Raw genomic sequence first — 23,123 nt, forward strand, 5'->3', positions numbered from 1 at the left:
CTTTGGTTATTTCCTCTTCCTGTTGGGAAATGAGAGTTAAATTTGCCCGTCCAGACACCTCCAGCTAGCCTCTCATTGGTTCTCGCTATTCCTGTTCATCTTCCGCAGAAATTGCAAACTGGGCCAAACAGGAGGTTAAAGGGACTGACTCTCCAAGTGGGGAGAGTGTTAGTAAAGCGTCTGGAATGTTGCACCCGAGTACCAGGGGAGGAAAACTGAGACATATTTGAACACGTCTCCCGTTCACATGGTTGATCATACTCTGGGTTCCACATGCATATTTTAGCTGAAGGAAGAATACCTAAAACCTGGGTAGTTGAAACCCGTGGAATGGGTACCATGCAATATGACTTCAAAGGGTCTTCATTTGCTCACCGAACCTCTCCAATCCTATCACTGCTGCGTTTATGCCCCTGTACACATGCTTGATTCTCTTTCGGAGACATAGCAATCCATAGGTTTTAAGATACTTACTAGTCAGGTACATTCTTAGGCGTTTAATATGGGGTGTTGAGTCCATTTCGTTGAGCAAGGAGTAGCTCTTGTCTATTCCATATTTGGCTTAAGGAACTTTATCTGTGCTCATTTCAATCTCTGGTTTTATGCAGCACCCCAACTCACCTTTACCCTTAAGCAAGAATAAGTTGGTTTTCTAAATTTGAGACCCTGTTCTGTTCTGTAATTCAGTTCCTGTGTAGCCAAGTTTACATTCCGTGTATTACTGATATCTTATGATGTTTCTTTTTCTGTGTGACTTATTTCAGTTAGAATCATCATACCTGAATCCACTCATTGTGCTGCTAAGGGCCTGATGACACAGATTTCATTGCTGAGTGATATTGCTTTGTAAGTAAATACCACAACTTCTTTATCCATTTTTCACTTTCTGCGATGTTGAACTTGTACTGTAAACGAGGTTCTTGTAAACAGAGCCGTTCCAAACTTTGGGGTGGCTGTGTCTTTTTGATTTTAATTTCCCTAAGCTATAGGACCATAAGTGGAAGTGCCCTAGGTTCTGTTGCTTTGTTTTTTAGATGTTTCAGGAAACACCATACACTTCTCCCGAGTGGTTGTTGGCAATTTACATCCCGCCCATCAGCATAACAAGGCTCCCAGTTCTCCATGGCCTGTCCTGCCTTTCTGGATTTTACACTTTTTTCAGATGGCCCTTTTGACCGGGGGGAAGTGAGACTTCATTGTAGTGCAGATTTCCTTTGCAAGCTTGCTTGGTTGGCCAAAAAGGGCGTATGCGTTTTTTCCTGAATATATTCAGGAAAAAACGCATACGCCCTTTTTGGCCAAGTGCATCATTGTGGACGTTCTGCCTCTTTTCCTATGCTTTCAATGCAATTCCAGTCTACCTCCTGAAATCGGTTTCCTGCAATTCTGCCCCGCTTTCAAGTCCTCTTGGCAGCCTTACTTCAGTCTATTTTTGGACGATAGCTGTCATTTATAACTCTGCAGGTTTGTGAATTATAGTGCCCCTGAGCTCCTTTCTTCAACTCGGTTTCTTTTGAGGTGGCCGCAACACCGCAGGATGGCTTCAGGCCCTAATCTGGTTCCGGTACGGCACGCTGAGCCTTTGGTTATTTCCTCTTCCTGTTGGGAAATGAGAATTAAATTTGCCCGTCCAGACACCTCCAGCTAGCCTCTCATTGGTTCTCGCTATTCCTGTTCATCTTCCGCAGAAATTGCAAACTGGGCCAAACAGAAGGTTAAAGGCGCTGACTCTCCAAGTGGGGAGAGTGTTAGTAAAGCGTCTGGAATGTTGCACCCGAGTACCAGGGGAGGAAAACTGAGACATATTTGAACACGTCTCCCGTTCACATGGTTCATCATACTTGGGTTCCACATGCATGTTTTAGCTGAAGGAAGAATACCTAAAACCTGGGTAGTTGAAACCCGTGGAATGGGTACCATGCAATATGACTTCAAAGGGACTTCATTTGCTCACCGAACCTCTCCAATCCTATCACTGCTGCGTTCATGCCCCTGTACACATGCTTGATTCTCTTTCGGAGACATAGCAATCCATAGGTTTTAAGATACTTACTAGTCAGGTACATTCTTAGGCGTTTAATATGCGGTGTTGAGTCCATTTCGTTGAGCAAGGAGTAGCTCTTGTCTATTCCATATTTGGCTTAAGGAACTTTATCTGTGCTCATTTCAATCTCTGGTTTTATGCAGCACCCCAACTCACCTTTACCCTTAAGCAAGCATAAGTTGGTTTTCTAAATTTGAGACCCTGTTCTGTTCTGTAATTCAGTTCCTGTGTAGCCAAGTTTACATTCCGTGTATTACTGATATCTTATGATGTTTCTCTTTCTGTGTGACTTACTTCAGTTAGAATCATCATACCTGAATCCACTCATTGTGCTGCTAAGGGCCTGATGACACAGATTTCATTGCTGAGTGATATTGCTTTGTAAGTAAATACCACAACTTCTTTATCCATTTTTCACTTTCTGCGATGTTGAACTTGTACTGTAAACGAGGTTCTTGTAAACAGAGCCGTTCCAAATTTTGGGGTGGCTGTGTCTTTTTGATTTTAATTTCCCTAAGCTATAGGACCATAAGTTGCAGTGCCCTAGGCTCTGTTGCTTTGTTTTTTAGATGTTTCAGGAAACACCATACACTTCTCCCGAGTGTCTGTTGGCAATTTACATCCCGCCCATCAGCATAACAAGGCTCCCAGTTCTCCATGGCCTGTCCTGCCTTTCTGGATTTTACACTTTTTTCAGATGGCCCTTTTGACCGGGGAGAAGTGAGACTTCATTGTAGTGCAGATTTCCTTTGCAAGCTTGCTTGGTTGGCCAAAAAGGGCGTATGCGTTTTTTCCTGAATATATTCAGGAAAAAACGCATACGCCCTTTTTGGCCAAGTGCATCATTGTGGACGTTCTGCCTCTTTTCCTATGCTTTCAATGCAATTCCAGTCTACCTCCTGAAATCGGTTTCCTGCAATTCTGCCCCGCTTTCAAGTCCTCTTGGCAGCCTTACTTCAGTCTATTTTTGGACGATAGCTGTCATTTATAACTCTGCAGGTTTGTGAATTATAGTGCCCCTGAGCTCCTTTCTTCAACTCGGTTTCTTTTGAGGTGGCCGCAACACCGCAGGATGGCTTCAGGCCCTAATCTGGTTCCGGTACGGCACGCTGAGCCTTTGGTTATTTCCTCTTCCTGTTGGGAAATGAGAGTTAAATTTGCCCGTCCAGACACCTCCAGCTAGCCTCTCATTGGTTCTCGCTATTCCTGTTCATCTTCCGCAGAAATTGCAAACTGGGCCAAACAGAAGGTTAAAGGCGCTGACTCTCCAAGTTGGGAGAGTGTTAGTAAAGCGTCTGGAATGTTGCACCCGAGTACCAGGGGAGGAAAACTGAGACATATTTGAACACGTCTCCCGTTCACATGGTTGATCATACTTGGGTTCCACATGCATGTTTTAGCTGAAGGAAGAATACCTAAAACCTGGGTAGTTGAAACCCGTGGAATGGGTACCATGCAATATGACTTCAAAGGGACTTCATTTGCTCACCGAACCTCTCCAATCCTATCACTGCTGCGTTCATGCCCCTGTACACATGCTTGATTCTCTTTCGGAGACATAGCAATCCATAGGTTTTAAGATACTTACTAGTCAGGTACATTCTTAGGCGTTTAATATGCGGTGTTGAGTCCATTTCGTTGAGCAAGGAGTAGCTCTTGTCTATTCCATATTTGGCTTAAGGAACTTTATCTGTGCTCATTTCAATCTCTGGTTTTATGCAGCACCCCAACTCACCTTTACCCTTAAGCAAGCATAAGTTGGTTTTCTAAATTTGAGACCCTGTTCTGTTCTGTAATTCAGTTCCTGTGTAGCCAAGTTTACATTCCATGTATTACTGATATCTTATGATGTTTCTCTTTCTGTGTGACTTACTTCAGTTAGAATCATCATACCTGAATCCACTCATTGTGCTGCTAAGGGCCTGATGACACAGATTTCATTGCTGAGTGATATTGCTTTGTAAGTAAATACCACAACTTCTTTATCCATTTTTCACTTTCTGCGATGTTGAACTTGTACTGTAAATGAGGTTCTTGTAAACAGAGCCGTTCCAAATTTTGGGGTGGCTGTGTCTTTTTGATTTTAATTTCCCTAAGCTATAGGACCATAAGTTGCAGTGCCCTAGGCTCTGTTGCTTTGTTTTTTAGATGTTTCAGGAAACACCATACACTTCTCCCGAGTGTCTGTTGGCAATTTACATCCCGCCCATCAGCATAACAAGGCTCCCAGTTCTCCATGGCCTGTCCTGCCTTTCTGGATTTTACACTTTTTTCAGATGGCCCTTTTGACCGGGGAGAAGTGAGACTTCATTGTAGTGCAGATTTCCTTTGCAAGCTTGCTTGGTTGGCCAAAAAGGGCGTATGCGTTTTTTCCTGAATATATTCAGGAAAAAACGCATACGCCCTTTTTGGCCAAGTGCATCATTGTGGACGTTCTGCCTCTTTTCCTATGCTTTCAATGCAATTCCAGTCTACCTCCTGAAATCGGTTTCCTGCAATTCTGCCCCGCTTTCAAGTCCTCTTGGCAGCCTTACTTCAGTATATTTTTGGACGATAGCTGTCATTTATAACTCTGCAGGTTTGTGAATTACAGTGCCCCTGAGCTCCTTTCTTCCACTCGCTTTCTTGTGACCTGGCCGCAACACCGCAAGATGGCTTCAGGCCCTAATCTGGTTCCGGCACGGCACGCTGAGCGTTTGGTTAATTCCTCTTCCTGTTGGGAAATGAGAGTTAAATTTGCCCATCCAGACACCTCCAGCTAGTCTCTCATTGGTTCTCCCTATTCCTGTTCATCTTCCGCAGAAATTGCAAACTGGGCCAAACAGGAGGTTAAAGGGACTGACTCTCCAAGTCGGGAGAGTGTTAGTAAAGCGTCTGGAATGTTGCACCCGAGTACCAGGGTATGAAAACTGAGACATATTTGAACACGTCTCCCGTTCACATGGTTGATCATATTCTGGGTTCCACATGCATGTTTTAGCTGAAGGAAGAATACCTTAAACCTGGAGAGTTGAGACCCGTGGAATGGGTACCATGCAACATGACTTCAAAGGTCTTCATTTGCTCAGTGAACCTCTCCAATCCTATCACTGCTGCGTTTATGTCCCTGTACACACGCTTGATTCTCTTTTGGAGACATAGCAATCCATAGGTTTTAAGATACTTACTAGTCAGGTACATTCTTAGGCGTTTAATATGGGGTGTTGAGTCCATTTCGTTGAGCAAGGAATAGCTCTTGTCTATTCCATATTTGGCTTAAGGAACTTTATCTGTGCTCATTTCAATCTCTGGTTTTATGCAGCACCCCAACTCACCTTTCCCCTTAAGCAAGCATAAGTTGGTTTTCTAAATTTGAGACCCTGTTCTGTTTTGGAATTCAGTTCCTGGGTAGCCAAGTTTACATTCCGTGTATTAGTGATATCTTATGATGTTTCTTTTTCTGTGTGACTTATTTTAGTTAGAATCATCGTACCTGAATCCACTCATTATGGTGCTACGGGCCTGATTACATAGAATTCATTGCTGAGTGATATTGCTTTGTAAGTAAATACCACAACTTCTTTATCCATTTTTCACTTTCTGCGATGTTGAACTTGTACTGTAAACGAGGTTCTTGTAAACAGAGGCGTCCCAAACTTTGGGGCAGCTGTGTCTTTTTGATTTTAAATTCCCTGAGCTATAGGACCATAAGTGGAAGTGCCCTAGGCTCTGTTGCTTTGTTTTTTAGATGTTTCAGGAAACACCATACACTTCTCCCGAGTGTCTGTTGGCAATTTACATCCCGCCCATCAGCATGACAAGGCTCCCAGTTCTCCATGGCCTGTCCTGCCTTTCTGGATTTTACACTTTTTTCAGATGGCCCTTTTGACCGGGGGGAAGTGAGACTTCATTGTAGTGAAGATTTCCTTTGCAAGTTTGCTTGGTTGGGCAAAAAGCGCGTATGCGTTTTTTCCTGAATATATTCAGGAAAAAACGCATACGCCCTTTTTGGCCAAGTGCATCATTGTGGATGTTCTGCCTCTTTTCCTATGCTTTCAATGCAATTCCAGTCTACCTCCTGAAATCGGTTTCCTGCAATTCTGCCCCGCTTTCAAGTCCTCTTGGCAGCCTTACTTCAGTATATTTTTGGACGATAGCTGTCATTTATAACTCTGCAGGTTTGTGAATAACAGTGCCCCTGAGCTCCTTTCTTCCACTCGCTTTCTTGTGACCTGGCCGCAACACCGCAGGATGGCTTCAGGCCCTAATCTGGTTCCGGCACGGCACGCTGAGCCTTTGGTTAATTCCTCTTCCTGTTGGGAAATGAGAGTTAAATTTGCCCATCCAGACACCTCCAGCTAGTCTCTCATTGGTTCTCCCTATTCCTGTTCATCTTCCGCAGAAATTGCAAACTGGGCCAAACAGGAGGTTAAAGGGACTGACTCTCCACGTCGGGAGAGTGTTAGTAAAGCGTCTGGAATGTTGCACCCGAGTACCAGGGTACGAAAACTGAGACATATTTGAACATGTCTCCCGATCACATGGTTGATCATACTCTGGGTTCCACATGCATGTTTTAGCTGAAGGAAGAATAACTTAAACCTGGGTAGTTGAAACCCGTGGAATGGGTACCATGCAATATGACTTCAAAGGGTCTTCATTTGCTCACCGAACCTCTCCAATCCTATCAATGCTGCGATTATGCCCCTGTACACATGCTTGATTCTCTTTCGGAGACATAGCAATCCATAGGTTTTAAGATACTTACTAGTCAGGTACATTCTTAGGCGTTTAATATGGGGTGTTGAGTCCATTTCGTTGAGCAAGGAGTAGCTCTTGTCTATTCCATATTTGGCTTAAGGAACTTTATGTGTGCTCATTTCAATCTCTGGTTTTATGCAGCACCCCAACTCACCTTTCCCCTTAAGCAAGCATAAGTTGGTTTTCTAAATTTGAGACCCTGTTTTGTTCTGTAATTCAGTTCCTGTGTAGCCAAGTTTACATTCCGTGTATTACTGATATCTTATGATGTTTCTTTTTCTGTGTGACTTCTTTCAGTTAGAATCATCATACCTGAATCCACTCATTGTGCTGTTAAGGGCCTGATGACATAGATTTCATTGCTGAGTGATATTGCTTTGTAAGTAAATACCACAACTTCTTTATCCATTTTTCACTTTCTGCGATGTTGAACTTGTAAGGTAAACGAGGTTCTTGTAAACAGAGCCATTCCAAACTTTGGGGTGGCTGTGTCTTTTTGATTTTAATTTCCCTAATCTATAGGATCATAAGTGGAAGTGCCCTAGGCTATGTTGCTTAGTTTTTTAGATGTTTCAGGAAACACCATACACTTCTCCAGAGTGTCTGTTGGCAATTCACATCCCGCCCATCAGCATAATAAGGCTCCCAGTTCTCCATGGCCTGTCCTGCCTTTCTGGATTTTACACTTTTTTCAGATGGCCCTTTTGACCGGGGGGAAGTGAGACTTCATTGTAGTGCAGATTTCCTTTGCAAGCTTGCTTGGTTGGCCAAAAAGGGCGTATGCGTTTTTTCCTGAATATATTCAGGAAAAAACACATACGCCCTTTTTGGCCAAGTGCATCATTGTGGACGTTCTGCCTCTTTTCCTATGCTTTCAATACAATTCCAGTCTACCTTCTGAAATCTGTTTCCTGCAATTCTTCCCCGCTTTCAAGTCCTCTTGGCAGCCTTACTTCAGTATATTTTTGGATGATAGCTGTCATTTATAACTCTGCAGGTTTGTGAATTACAGTGCCCCTGAGCTCCTTTCTTCAACTCGCTTTCTTGTGAGCTGGCCGCAACACCGCAGGATGGCTTCAGGCCCTAATCTGGTCCCGGCACGGCACGCTGAGCCTTTGGTTAATTCCTCTTCCTGGTGGGAAATGAGAGTTAAATTTGCCCGTCCAGACACCTCCAGCTAGTCTCTCATTGGTTCTCGCTATTCCTGTTCATCTTCCGCACAAATTGCAAATTGGGCCAAACAGGAGGTTAAAGGGACTGACTCTCCAAGTGGGGAGAGTGTTAGTAAAGCGTCTGGAATGTTGCACCCGAGTACCAGGGTACGAAATCTGAGACATATTTGAACACGTCTCCCGATCACACGGTTGATAATACTCTGGGTTCCACATGCATGTTTTAGCTGAAGGAAGAATACCTTAAACCTGGAGAGTTGAGACCCGTGGAATGGGTACCATGCAATATGACTTCAAAGGGTCTTCATTTGCTCACCGAACCTCTCCAATCCTATCACTGCTGCGTTTATGCCCCTGTACAGACGCTTGATTCTCTTTTGGAGACATAGCAATCCATAGGTTTTAAGATACTTACTAGTCAGGTACATTCTTAGGCGTTTAATATGGGGTGTTGAGTCCATTTCGTTGAGCAAGGAGTAGCTCTTGTCTATTCCATATTTGGCTTAAGGAACTTTATCTGTGCTCATTTCAATCTCTGGTTTTATGCAGCACCCCAACTCACCTTTCCCCTTAAGTAAGCATAAGTTTGTTTTCTAAATTTGAGAACCTGTTCTGTTCTGTAATTCAGTTCCTGTGTAGCCAAGTTTACATTCTGTGTATTACTGATATCTTATGATGTTTCTTTTTCTGTGTGACTTATTTCAGTTAGAATCATCGTACCTGAATCCACTCATTATGCTGCTACAGGCCTGATGACATAGATTTCATTGCTCAGTGATACTGCATTGTACGTAAGTACCACAAGTTCTTTATCCATTTTTCACTTTCTGTGATATTGAACTTGTACGGTAAACGAGGTTCTTGTAAACAGAGGCGTCCCAAACTTTGGGGTGGCTGTGTCTTTTTGATTTTAATTTCCCTAAGCTATAGGACCATAAGTGGAAGTGCCCTAGGCTCTGTTGCTTTGTTTTTTAGATGTTTCAGGAAACACCATACACTTCTCCCCAGTGTCTGTTAGCAATTTACATCCCGCCCATCAGCATAACAAGGCTCCCAGTTCTCCATGGCCTGTCCTGCCTTTCTGGATTTTACACTTTTTTCAGATGGCCCTTTTGACCGGGGAGCAATGAGACTTCACTGTACTGCAGATTTCCTTTGCAAGCTTGCTTGGTTGGCCAAAAAGGGCGTATGCGTTTTTTCCTGAATATATTCAGGAAAAAACGCATACGCCCTTTTTGACCAAGTGCATCATTGTGGACGTTCTGCCTCTTTTCCTATGCTTTCAATGCAATTCCAGTCTACCTCCTGAAATCGGTTTCCTGCAATTCTGCCCCGCTTTCAAGTCCTCTTGGCAGCCTTACTTCAGTATATTTTTGGACGATAGCTGTCATTTATAACTCTGCAGGTTTGTGAATTACAGTGCCCCTGAGCTCCTTTCTTCAACTCGCTTTCTTGTGACCTGGCCGCAACACCGCAGGATGGCTTCAGGCCCTAATCTGGTTCCGGCACGGCACGCTGAGCCTTTGGTTAATTCCTCTTCCTGGTGGGAAATGAGAGTTAAATTTGCCCGTCCAGACACCTCCAGCTAGTCTCTCATTGGTTCTCGCTATTCCTGTTCATCTTCCGCAGAAATTGGAAACTGGGCCAAACAGGAGGTTAAAGGGACTGACTCTCCAAGTCGGGAGAGTGTTAGTAAAGCATCTGGAATGTTGCACCCGAGTACCAGGGTACGAAAACTGAGACATATTTGAACACGTCTCACGATCACATGGTTGATCATACTCTGGGTTCCACATGCATGTTTTAGCTGAAGGAAGAATACGTAAAACCTGGGTAGTTGAAACCCGTGGAATGGGTACCATGCAATATGACTTCAAAGGGTCTTCATTTGCTCACCGAACCTTTCCAATCTTATCACTGCTGCGTTTACGCCCCTGTACACATGCTTGATTCTCTTTCGGAGACATAGCAATCCATAGGTTTTAAGATACTTACTAGTCAGGTACATTCTTAGGTGTTTAATATGCGGTGTTGAGTCCATTTCGTTGAGCAAGGAGTAGCTCTTGTCTATTCCATATTTGGCTTAAGGAACTTTATCTGTGCTCATTTCAATCTCTGGTTTTATGCAGCACCCCAACTCACCTTTACCCTTAAGCAAGAATAAGTTGGTTTTCTAAATTTGAGACCCTGTTCTGTTCTGTAATTCAGTTCCTGTGTAGCCAAGTTTACATTCCGTGTATTACTGATATCTTATGATATTTCTTTTTCTGTGTGACTTATTTCAGTTAGAATCATCATACCTGAATCCACTCATTGTGCTGCTAAGGGCCTGATGACACAGATTTCATTGCTGAGTGATATTGCTTTGTAAGTAAATACCACAACTTCTTTATCCATTTTTCACTTTCTGCGATGTTGAACTTGTACTGTAAACGAGGTTCTTGTAAACAGAGCCGTTCCAAACTTTGGGGTGGCTGTGTCTTTTTGATTTTAAATTCCCTAAGCTATAGGACCATAAGTGGAAGTGCCCTAGGCTCTGTTGCTTTGTTTTTTAGATGTTTCAGGAAACACCATACACTTCTCCCGAGTGGTTGTTGGCAATTTACATCCCGCCCATCAGCATAACAAGGCTCCCAGTTCTCCATGGCCTGTCCTGCCTTTCTGGATTTTACACTTTTTTCAGATGGCCCTTTTGACCGGGGGGAAGTGAGACTTCATTGTAGTGCAGATTTCCTTTGCAAGCTTGCTTGGTTGGCCAAAAAGGGCGTATGCGTTTTTTTCCTGAATATATTCAGGAAAAAACGCATACGCCCTTTTTGGCCAAGTGCATCATTGTGGACGTTCTGCCTCTTTTCCTATGCTTTCAATGCAATTCCAGTCTACCTCCTGAAATCGGTTTCCTGCAATTCTGCCCCGCTTTCAAGTCCTCTTGGCAGCCTTACTTCAGTCTATTTTTGGACGATAGCTGTCATTTATAACTCTGCAGGTTTGTGAATTACAGTGCCCCTGAGCTCCTTTCTTCAACTCGGTTTCTTTTGAGGTGGCCACAACACCGCAGGATGGCTTCAGGCCCTAATCTGGTTCTGGCACGGCACGCTGAGCCTTTGGTTAATTCCTCTTCCTGGTGGGAAATGAGAGTTAAATTTGCCCGTCCAGACACCTCCAGCTAGTCTCTCATTGCTTCTCGCTATTCCTGTTCATCATCCGTAGAAATTGCAAACTGGGCCAAACAGGAGGTTAAAGGGACTGACTCTCCAAGTCGGGAGAGTGTTAGTAAAGCGTCTGGAATGTTGCACCCGAGTACCAGGGTACGAAAACTGAGACATATTTGAACACGTCTCCCGATCACATGGTTGATCATACTCTGGGTTCCACATGCATGTTTTAGCTGAAGGAAGAATACCTTAAACCTGGGTAGTTGAAACCCGTGGAATGGGTACCATGCAATATGACTTCAAAGGGTCTTCATTTGCTCACGAACCTCTCCAGTCCTATCACTGCTGCGTTTATGCCCCTGTACACATGCTTGATTCTCTTTCGGAGACATAGCAATCCATAGGTTTTAAGATACTTACTAGTCAGGTACATTCTTAGGCGTTTAATATGGGGTGTTGAGTCCATTTCGTTGAGCAAGGAGTAGCTCTTGTCTATTCCATATTTGGCTTAAGGAACTTTATCTGTGCTCATTTCAATCTCTGGTTTTATGCAGCACCCCAACTCACCTTTACCCTTAAGCAAGAATAAGTTGGTTTTCTAAATTTGAGACCCTGTTCTGTTCTGTAATTCAGTTCCTGTGTAGCCAAGTTTACATTCCGTGTATTACTGATATCTTATGATGTTTCTTTTTCTGTGTGACTTATTTCAGTTAGAATCATCATACCTGAATCCACTCATTGTGCTGCTAAGGGCCTGATGACACAGATTTCATTGCTGAGTGATATTGCTTTGTAAGTAAATACCACAACTTCTTTATCCATTTTTCACTTTCTGCAATGTTGAACTTGTACTGTAAACGAGGTTCTTGTAAACAGAGCCGTTCCAAACTTTGGGGTGGCTGTGTCTTTTTGATTTTAATTTCCCTAAGCTATAGGACCATAAGTGGAAGTGCCCTAGGTTCTGTTGCTTTGTTTTTTAGATGTTTCAGGAAACACCATACACTTCTCCCGAGTGGTTGTTGGCAATTTACATCCCGCCCATCAGCATAACAAGGCTCCCAGTTCTCCATGGCCTGTCCTGCCTTTCTGGATTTTACACTTTTTTCAGATGGCCCTTTTGACCGGGGGGAAGTGAGACTTCATTGTAGTGCAGATTTCCTTTGCAAGCTTGCTTGGTTGGCCAAAAAGGGCGTATGCGTTTTTTCCTGAATATATTCAGGAAAAAACGCATACGCCCTTTTTGGCCAAGTGCATCATTGTGGACGTTCTGCCTCTTTTCCTATGCTTTCAATGCAATTCCAGTCTACCTCCTGAAATCGGTTTCCTGCAATTCTGCCCCGCTTTCAAGTCCTCTTGGCAGCCTTACTTCAGTCTATTTTTGGACGATAGCTGTCATTTATAACTCTGCAGGTTTGTGAATTATAGTGCCCCTGAGCTCCTTTCTTCAACTCGGTTTCTTTTGAGGTGGCCGCAACACCGCAGGATGGCTTCAGGCCCTAATCTGGTTCCGGTACGGCACGCTGAGCCTTTGGTTATTTCCTCTTCCTGTTGGGAAATGAGAGTTAAATTTGCCCGTCCAGACACCTCCAGCTAGCCTCTCATTGGTTCTCGCTATTCCTGTTCATCTTCCGCAGAAATTGCAAACTGGGCCAAACAGGAGGTTAAAGGCGCTGACTCTCCAAGTGGGGAGAGTGTTAGTAAAGCGTCTGGAATGTTGCACCCGAGTACCAGGGGAGGAAAACTGAGACATATTTGAACACGTCTCCCGTTCACATGGTTGATCATACTTGGGTTCCACATGCATGTTTTAGCTGAAGGAAGAATACCTTAAACCTGGAGAGTTAAGACCCGTGTAATGGGTACCATGCAATATGACTTCAAAGGGTCTTCATTTGCTCACCGAACCTCTCCAATCCTATCACTGCTGCGTTTATGCCCCTGTTCACATGCTTGATTCTCTTTCGGAGACATAGCAATCCATAGGTTTTAAGATACTTACTAGTCAGGTACATTCTTAGGCGTTTAATATGCGGTGTTGAGTCCATTTCGTTGAGCAAGGAGTAGCTCTTGTCTATTCCATATTTGACTTAAGGAACTTTATCTGTGCTCATTTCAATCTCTGGTTTTATGCAGCACCCCAACTCACCTTTACCCTTAAGCAAGCATAAGTTGGTTTTCTAAATTTGAGACCCTGTTCTGTTCTGTAATTCAGTTCCTGTGTAGCCAAGTTTACATTCCGTGTATTACTGATATCTTATGATGTTTCTTTTTCTGTGTGACTTACTTCAGTTAGAATCATCATACCTGAATCCACTCATTGTGCTGCTAAGGGCCTGATGACACAGATTTCATTGCTGAGTGATATTGCTTTGTAAGTAAATACCACAACTTCTTTATCCATTTTTCACTTTCTGCGATGTTGAACTTGTACTGTAAACGAGGTTCTTGTAAACAGAGCCGTCCCAAACTTTGGGGTAGCTGTGTCTTTTTGATTTTAATTTCCCTAAGCTATAGGACCATAAGTGGCAGTGCCCTAGGCTCTGTTGCTTTGTTTTTTAGATGTTTCAGGAAACACCATACACTTCTCCCGAGTGTCTGTTGGCAATTTACATCCCGCCCATCAGCATAACAAGGCTCCCAGGTCTCCATGGCCTGTCCTGCCTTTCTGGATTTTACACTTTTTTCAGATGGCCCTTTTGACCGGGGAGAAGTGAGACTTCATTGTAGTGCAGATTTCCTTTGCAAGCTTGCTTGGTTGGCCAAAAAGGGCGTATGCGTTTTTTCCTGAATATATTCAGGAAAAAACGCATACACCCTTTTTGGCCAAGTGCATCATTGTGGACGTTCTGCCTCTTTTCCTATGCTTTCAATGCAATTCCAGTCTACCTCCTGAAATCGGTTTCCTGCAATTCTGCCCCGCTTTCAAGTCCTCTTGGCAGCCTTACTTCAGCATATTTTTGGACGATAGCTGTCATTTATAACTCTGCAGGTTTGTGAATTACAGTGCCCCTGAGCTCCTTTCTTCAACTTGCTTTCTTGTGACCTGGCCGCAACACCGCAGGATGGCTTCAGGCCCTAATCTGGTTCCGGTACGGCACACTGAGCCTTTGGTTATTTCCTCTTCCTGTTGGGAAATGAGAGTTAAATTTGCCCGTCCAGACACCTCCAGCTAGCCTCTCATTGGTTCTCGCTATTCCTGTTCATCTTCCGCAGAAATTGCAAACTGGGCCAAACAGGAGGTTAAAGGGACTGACTCTCCAAGTGGGGAGAGTGTTAGTAAAGCGTCTGGAATGTTGCACCCGAGTACCAGGGGAGGAAAACTGAGACATATTTGAACACGTCTCCCGTTCACATGGTTGATCATACTCTGGGTTCCACATGCATATTTTAGCTGAAGGAAGAATACCTAAAACCTGGGTAGTTGAAACCCGTGGAATGGGTACCATGCAATATGACTTCAAAGGGTCTTCATTTGCTCACCGAACCTCTCCAATCCTATCACTGCTGCGTTTATGCCCCTGTACACATGCTTGATTCTCTTTCGGAGACATAGCAATCCATAGGTTTTAAGATACTTACTAGTCAGGTACATTCTTAGGCGTTTAATATGGGGTGTTGAGTCCATTTCGTTGAGCAAGGAGTAGCTCTTGTCTATTCCATATTTGGCTTAAGGAACTTTATCTGTGCTCATTTCAATCTCTGGTTTTATGCAGCACCCCAACTCACCTTTACCCTTAAGCAAGAATAAGTTGGTTTTCTAAATTTGAGACCCTGTTCTGTTCTGTAATTCAGTTCCTGTGTAGCCAAGTTTACATTCCGTGTATTACTGATATCTTATGATGTTTCTTTTTCTGTGTGACTTATTTCAGTTAGAATCATCATACCTGAATCCACTCATTGTGCTGCTAAGGGCCTGATGACACAGATTTCATTGCTGAGTGATATTGCTTTGTAAGTAAATACCACAACTTCTTTATCCATTTTTCACTTTCTGCGATGTTGAACTTGTACTGTAAACGAGGTTCTTGTAAACAGAGCCGTTCCAAACTTTGGGGTGGCTGTGTCTTTTTGATTTTAATTTCCCTAAGCTATAGGACCATAAGTGGAAGTGCCCTAGGTTCTGTTGCTTTGTTTTTTAGATGTTTCAGGAAACACCATACACTTCTCCCGAGTGGTTGTTGGCAATTTACATCCCGCCCATCAGCATAACAAGGCTCCCAGTTCTCCATGGCCTGTCCTGCCTTTCTGGATTTTACACTTTTTTCAGATGGCCCTTTTGACCGGGGGGAAGTGAGACTTCATTGTAGTGCAGATTTCCTTTGCAAGCTTGCTTGGTTGGCCAAAAAGGGCGTATGCGTTTTTTCCTGAATATATTCAGGAAAAAACGCATACGCCCTTTTTGGCCAAGTGCATCATTGTGGACGTTCTGCCTCTTTTCCTATGCTTTCAATGCAATTCCAGTCTACCTCCTGAAATCGGTTTCCTGCAATTCTGCCCCGCTTTCAAGTCCTCTTGGCAGCCTTACTTCAGTCTATTTTTGGACGATAGCTGTCATTTATAACTCTGCAGGTTTGTGAATTATAGTGCCCCTGAGCTCCTTTCTTCAACTCGGTTTCTTTTGAGGTGGCCGCAACACCGCAGGATGGCTTCAGGCCCTAATCTGGTTCCGGTACGGCACGCTGAGCCTTTGGTTATTTCCTCTTCCTGTTGGGAAATGAGAATTAAATTTGCCCGTCCAGACACCTCCAGCTAGCCTCTCATTGGTTCTCGCTATTCCTGTTCATCTTCCGCAGAAATTGCAAACTGGGCCAAACAGAAGGTTAAAGGCGCTGACTCTCCAAGTGGGGAGAGTGTTAGTAAAGCGTCTGGAATGTTGCACCCGAGTACCAGGGGAGGAAAACTGAGACATATTTGAACACGTCTCCCGTTCACATGGTTCATCATACTTGGGTTCCACATGCATGTTTTAGCTGAAGGAAGAATACCTAAAACCTGGGTAGTTGAAACCCGTGGAATGGGTACCATGCAATATGACTTCAAAGGGACTTCATTTGCTCACCGAACCTCTCCAATCCTATCACTGCTGCGTTCATGCCCCTGTACACATGCTTGATTCTCTTTCGGAGACATAGCAATCCATAGGTTTTAAGATACTTACTAGTCAGGTACATTCTTAGGCGTTTAATATGCGGTGTTGAGTCCATTTCGTTGAGCAAGGAGTAGCTCTTGTCTATTCCATATTTGGCTTAAGGAACTTTATCTGTGCTCATTTCAATCTCTGGTTTTATGCAGCACCCCAACTCACCTTTACCCTTAAGCAAGCATAAGTTGGTTTTCTAAATTTGAGACCCTGTTCTGTTCTGTAATTCAGTTCCTGTGTAGCCAAGTTTACATTCCGTGTATTACTGATATCTTATGATGTTTCTCTTTCTGTGTGACTTACTTCAGTTAGAATCATCATACCTGAATCCACTCATTGTGCTGCTAAGGGCCTGATGACACAGATTTCATTGCTGAGTGATATTGCTTTGTAAGTAAATACCACAACTTCTTTATCCATTTTTCACTTTCTGCGATGTTGAACTTGTACTGTAAACGAGGTTCTTGTAAACAGAGCCGTTCCAAATTTTGGGGTGGCTGTGTCTTTTTGATTTTAATTTCCCTAAGCTATAGGACCATAAGTTGCAGTGCCCTAGGCTCTGTTGCTTTGTTTTTTAGATGTTTCAGGAAACACCATACACTTCTCCCGAGTGTCTGTTGGCAATTTACATCCCGCCCATCAGCATAACAAGGCTCCCAGTTCTCCATGGCCTGTCCTGCCTTTCTGGATTTTACACTTTTTTCAGATGGCCCTTTTGACCGGGGAGAAGTGAGACTTCATTGTAGTGCAGATTTCCTTTGCAAGCTTGCTTGGTTGGCCAAAAAGGGCGTATGCGTTTTTTCCTGAATATATTCAGGAAAAAACGCATACGCCCTTTTTGGCCAAGTGCATCATTGTGGACGTTCTGCCTCTTTTCCTATGCTTTCAATGCAATTCCAGTCTACCTCCTGAAATCGGTTTCCTGCAATTCTGCCCCGCTTTCAAGTCCTCTTGGCAGCCTTACTTCAGTCTATTTTTGGACGATAGCTGTCATTTATAACTCTGCAGGTTTGTGAATTATAGTGCCCCTGAGCTCCTTTCTTCAACTCGGTTTCTTTTGAGGTGGCCGCAACACCGCAGGATGGCTTCAGGCCCTAATCTGGTTCCGGTACGGCACGCTGAGCCTTTGGTTATTTCCTCTTCCTGTTGGGAAATGAGAGTTAAATTTGCCCGTCCAGACACCTCCAGCTAGCCTCTCATTGGTTCTCGCTATTCCTGTTCATCTTCCGCAGAAATTGCAAACTGGGCCAAACAGAAGGTTAAAGGCGCTGACTCTCCAAGTTGGGAGAGTGTTAGTAAAGCGTCTGGAATGTTGCACCCGAGTACCAGGGGAGGAAAACTGAGACATATTTGAACACGTCTCCCGTTCACATGGTTGATCATACTTGGGTTCCACATGCATGTTTTAGCTGAAGGAAGAATACCTAAAACCTGGGTAGTTGAAACCCGTGGAATGGGTACCATGCAATATGACTTCAAAGGGACTTCATTTGCTCACCGAACCTCTCCAATCCTATCACTGCTGCGTTCATGCCCCTGTACACATGCTTGATTCTCTTTCGGAGACATAGCAATCCATAGGTTTTAAGATACTTACTAGTCAGGTACATTCTTAGGCGTTTAATATGCGGTGTTGAGTCCATTTCGTTGAGCAAGGAGTAGCTCTTGTCTATTCCATATTTGGCTTAAGGAACTTTATCTGTGCTCATTTCAATCTCTGGTTTTATGCAGCACCCCAACTCACCTTTACCCTTAAGCAAGCATAAGTTGGTTTTCTAAATTTGAGACCCTGTTCTGTTCTGTAATTCAGTTCCTGTGTAGCCAAGTTTACATTCCATGTATTACTGATATCTTATGATGTTTCTCTTTCTGTGTGACTTACTTCAGTTAGAATCATCATACCTGAATCCACTCATTGTGCTGCTAAGGGCCTGATGACACAGATTTCATTGCTGAGTGATATTGCTTTGTAAGTAAATACCACAACTTCTTTATCCATTTTTCACTTTCTGCGATGTTGAACTTGTACTGTAAATGAGGTTCTTGTAAACAGAGCCGTTCCAAATTTTGGGGTGGCTGTGTCTTTTTGATTTTAATTTCCCTAAGCTATAGGACCATAAGTTGCAGTGCCCTAGGCTCTGTTGCTTTGTTTTTTAGATGTTTCAGGAAACACCATACACTTCTCCCGAGTGTCTGTTGGCAATTTACATCCCGCCCATCAGCATAACAAGGCTCCCAGTTCTCCATGGCCTGTCCTGCCTTTCTGGATTTTACACTTTTTTCAGATGGCCCTTTTGACCGGGGAGAAGTGAGACTTCATTGTAGTGCAGATTTCCTTTGCAAGCTTGCTTGGTTGGCCAAAAAGGGCGTATGCGTTTTTTCCTGAATATATTCAGGAAAAAACGCATACGCCCTTTTTGGCCAAGTGCATCATTGTGGACGTTCTGCCTCTTTTCCTATGCTTTCAATGCAATTCCAGTCTACCTCCTGAAATCGGTTTCCTGCAATTCTGCCCCGCTTTCAAGTCCTCTTGGCAGCCTTACTTCAGTATATTTTTGGACGATAGCTGTCATTTATAACTCTGCAGGTTTGTGAATTACAGTGCCCCTGAGCTCCTTTCTTCCACTCGCTTTCTTGTGACCTGGCCGCAACACCGCAAGATGGCTTCAGGCCCTAATCTGGTTCCGGCACGGCACGCTGAGCGTTTGGTTAATTCCTCTTCCTGTTGGGAAATGAGAGTTAAATTTGCCCATCCAGACACCTCCAGCTAGTCTCTCATTGGTTCTCCCTATTCCTGTTCATCTTCCGCAGAAATTGCAAACTGGGCCAAACAGGAGGTTAAAGGGACTGACTCTCCAAGTCGGGAGAGTGTTAGTAAAGCGTCTGGAATGTTGCACCCGAGTACCAGGGTATGAAAACTGAGACATATTTGAACACGTCTCCCGTTCACATGGTTGATCATATTCTGGGTTCCACATGCATGTTTTAGCTGAAGGAAGAATACCTTAAACCTGGAGAGTTGAGACCCGTGGAATGGGTACCATGCAACATGACTTCAAAGGTCTTCATTTGCTCAGTGAACCTCTCCAATCCTATCACTGCTGCGTTTATGTCCCTGTACACACGCTTGATTCTCTTTTGGAGACATAGCAATCCATAGGTTTTAAGATACTTACTAGTCAGGTACATTCTTAGGCGTTTAATATGGGGTGTTGAGTCCATTTCGTTGAGCAAGGAATAGCTCTTGTCTATTCCATATTTGGCTTAAGGAACTTTATCTGTGCTCATTTCAATCTCTGGTTTTATGCAGCACCCCAACTCACCTTTCCCCTTAAGCAAGCATAAGTTGGTTTTCTAAATTTGAGACCCTGTTCTGTTTTGGAATTCAGTTCCTGGGTAGCCAAGTTTACATTCCGTGTATTAGTGATATCTTATGATGTTTCTTTTTCTGTGTGACTTATTTTAGTTAGAATCATCGTACCTGAATCCACTCATTATGGTGCTACGGGCCTGATTACATAGAATTCATTGCTGAGTGATACTGCATTGTACGTAAGTACCACAAGTTCTTTAACCATTTTTCACTTTCTGCGATATTGAACTTTACGGTAAACGAGGTTCTTGTAAACAGAGGCGTCCCAAACTTTGGGGTGGCTGTGTCTTTTTGATTTTAATTTTCCTAAGCTATAGGACCTTAAGTGGAAGTGCCCTAGGCTCTGTTGCTTTGTTTTTTAGATGTTTCAGGAAACACCATACACTTCTCCAGAATATCTGTTGGCTATTTACATCCCGCCCATCAGCATAACAAGGCTCCCAGTTCTCCATGGCCTGTACTGCCTTTCTGGATTTTACACTTTTTTCAGATGGCCATTTTGACCGGGGGGAAGTGAGACTTCATTGTAGTGCAGATTTCCTTTGCAAGCTTGCTTGGTTGGCCAAAAAGGGCGTATGCGTTTTTTCCTGAATATATTCAGGAAAAAACGCATACGCCCTTTTTGGCCAAGTGCATCATTGTGGACGTTCTGCCTCTTTTCCTATGCTTTCAATGCAATTCCAGTCTACCTCCTGAAATCGGTTTCCTGCAATTCTGCCCTGCTTTCAAGTCATCTTGGCAGCCTTACTTCAGTATATTTTTGGACGATAGCTGTCATTTATAACTCTGCAGGTTTGTGCATTACAGTGTCCCTGAGCTCCTTTCTTCAACTCGCTTTCTTGTGAGCTGGCCGCAACACCGCAGGATGGTTTCAGGCCCTAATCTGGTTCAGGCACGGCACACTGAGCCTTTGGTTAATTCCTCTTCCTGGTGGGAAATGAGAGTTAAATTTGCCCGTCCAGACACCTCCAGCTAGTCTCTCATTGGTTCTCGCCATTCCTGTTCATCTTCCCCAGAAATTGCAAACTGGGCCAAACAGGAGGTTAAAGGCGTTGACTCTCCAAGTTGGGAGAGTGTTAGTAAAGCGTCTGGAATGTTGCACCCGAGTACCAGGGGAGAAAAACTGAGACATATTTGAACACGTCTCCCGTTCACACGGTTGATCATACTCTGGGTTCCACATGCATGTTTTAGCTGAAGGAAGAATACCTTAAACCTGGGTAGTTGAAACCCGTGGAATGGGTACCATGCAATATGACTTCAAAGGGTCTTCATTTGCTCACCGATCTTCTCCAATCCTATCACTGCTGCGTTCATGCCCCTGTACACACGCTTGATTCTCTTTTGGAGACATAGCAATCCATAGGTTTTAAGATACTTACTAGTCAGGTACATTCTTAGGCGTTTAATATGGGGTGTTGAGTCCATTTCGTTGAGCAAGGAGTAGCTCTTGTCTATTCCATATTTGGCTTAAGGAACTTTATCTGTGCTCATTTCAATCTCTGGTTTTATGCAGCACCCCAACTCACCTTTCCCCTTAAGCAAGCATAAGTTGGTTTTCTAAATTTGAGACCCTGTTCTGTTTTGGAATTCAGTTCCTGTGTAGCCAAGTTTACATTCCGTGTATTAGTGATATCTTATGATGTTTCTTTTTCTGTGTGACTTATTTCAGTTAGAATCATCGTACCTGAATCCACTCATTATGCTGCTACGAGCCTGATGACATAGATTTCATGCTGAGTGATACTGCATTGTACGTAAGTACCACAAGTTCTTTATCCGTTTTTCACTTTCTGTGATAGTGAACTTGTACGGTAAACGAGGTTCTTGTAAACAGAGGCGTCCCAAACTTTGGGGTGGCTGTGTCTTTTTGATTTTAATTTCCCTAAGCTATAGGACCATAAGTGGAAGTGCCCTAGGCTCTGTTGCTTTGTTTCTTAGATGTTTCAGGAAACACCATACACTTCTCCCGAGTGTCTGTTGGCAATTTACATCCCGCCCATCAGCATAACAAGGCTCTCAGTTCTCCATGGCCTGTCGTGCCTTTCTGGATTTTACGCTTTTTACAGATGGCCCGTTTAACCGGAGGGAAGTGAGACTTCATTGTAGTGCAGATTTCCTTTGCAAGCTTGCTTGGTTGGCCAAAAAGGGCGTATGCGTTTTTTCCTGAATATATTCAGGAACAAACGCATACGTCCTTTTTGGCCAAGTGCATCATTGTGGACGCTCTGCCTCTTTTCCTATGCTTTCAATGCAATTCCAGTCTACCTCCTGAAATCGGTTTCCTGCAATTCTGCCCCGCTTTCAGGTCCTCTTGGCAGCCTTACTTCAGTATATTTTTGGACGATAGCTGTCATTTATAACTCTGCAGGTTTGTGAATTACAGTGTCCCTGAGTTCCTTTCTTCAACTCGCTTTCTTGTGAGCTGGCCGCAACACCGCAGGATGGCTTCAGGCCCTAATCTTGTTCCGGCACGGCACGCTGAGCCTTTGGTTATTTCCTCTTCCTGGTGGGAAATGAGAGTTAAATTTGCATGTCCAGACACCTCCAGCTAGTGTCTCATTGGTTCTCCCTAATCCTGTTCATCTTCCGCAGAAATTGCAAACTGGGCCAAACAGGTGGTTAAAGGCGCTGACTCTCCAAGTGGGGAGAGTGTTAGTAAAGCATCTGGAATGTTGCACAAGAGTACCAGGAGAGGAAAACTGAGACATATTTGAACACGTCTCCGATTCACACGGTTGATCATACTCTGGGTTCCACATGCATATTTTAGCTGAAGGAAGAATACCTTAAACCTGGAGAGTTGAGACCCGTGTAATGGGTACCATGCAATATGACTTCAAAGGGTCTTCATTTGCTCACCGAACCTCTCCAATCCTATCACTGCTGCGTTTATGCCCCTGTACACATGCTTGATTCTCTTTCGGAGACATAGCAATCCATAGGTTTTAAGATACTTACTAGTCAGGTACATTCTTAGGCGTTTAATATGCGGTGTTGAGTCCATTTCGTTGAGCAAGGAGTAGCTCTTGTCTATTCCATATTTGGCTTAAGGAACTTTATCTGTGCTCATTTCGATCTCTGGTTTTATGCAGCACCCCAACTCACCTTTCCCCTTAAGCAAGCATAAGTTGGTTTTCTAAATTTGAGACCCTGTTCTGTTCTGTAATTCAGTTCCTGTGTAGCCAAGTTTACATTCCGTGTATTAGTGATATCTTATGATGTTTCTTTTTCTGTGTGACTTATTTCAGTTAGAATCATCATACCTGAATCCACTCATTATGCTGCTACGGGCCTGATGACATAGATTTCATTGCTGAGTGATACTGCATTGTACGTAAGTACCACAAGTTCTTTATCCATTTTTCACTTTCAGTGATATTGAACTTGTACGGTAACCGAAGTTCTTGTAAACAGAGGCGTCCCAAACTTTGGGGTGCCTGTGTCTTTTTGATTTTAATTTCCCTAAGCTAAAGGACCATAAGTGGAAGTGCCCTAG

At 43.6% G+C, this 23,123-nt stretch overlaps 1 long non-coding RNA gene across 1 annotated transcript in view; it reads left to right on the top strand.

The window, feature by feature from the left end:
- The window catches only part of LOC307181231, a 526,820-nt gene extending 505,436 nt beyond the window's left edge, over positions 1 to 21,384 (top strand). Inside the window, exon 3 of the long non-coding RNA XR_013826185.1 lies at positions 21,297 to 21,384. This is a non-coding gene — a long non-coding RNA (uncharacterized lncRNA). The remainder of the gene's footprint in view (positions 1 to 21,296) is intronic.
- Positions 21,385 to 23,123: the final 1,739 nt, after the last annotated feature.

Source organism: Stenella coeruleoalba (assembly GCF_951394435.1).
Source record: "Stenella coeruleoalba genome assembly, contig: scaffold_64, whole genome shotgun sequence".
Classification (NCBI taxonomy): Eukaryota; Metazoa; Chordata; class Mammalia; order Artiodactyla; family Delphinidae; genus Stenella; species Stenella coeruleoalba.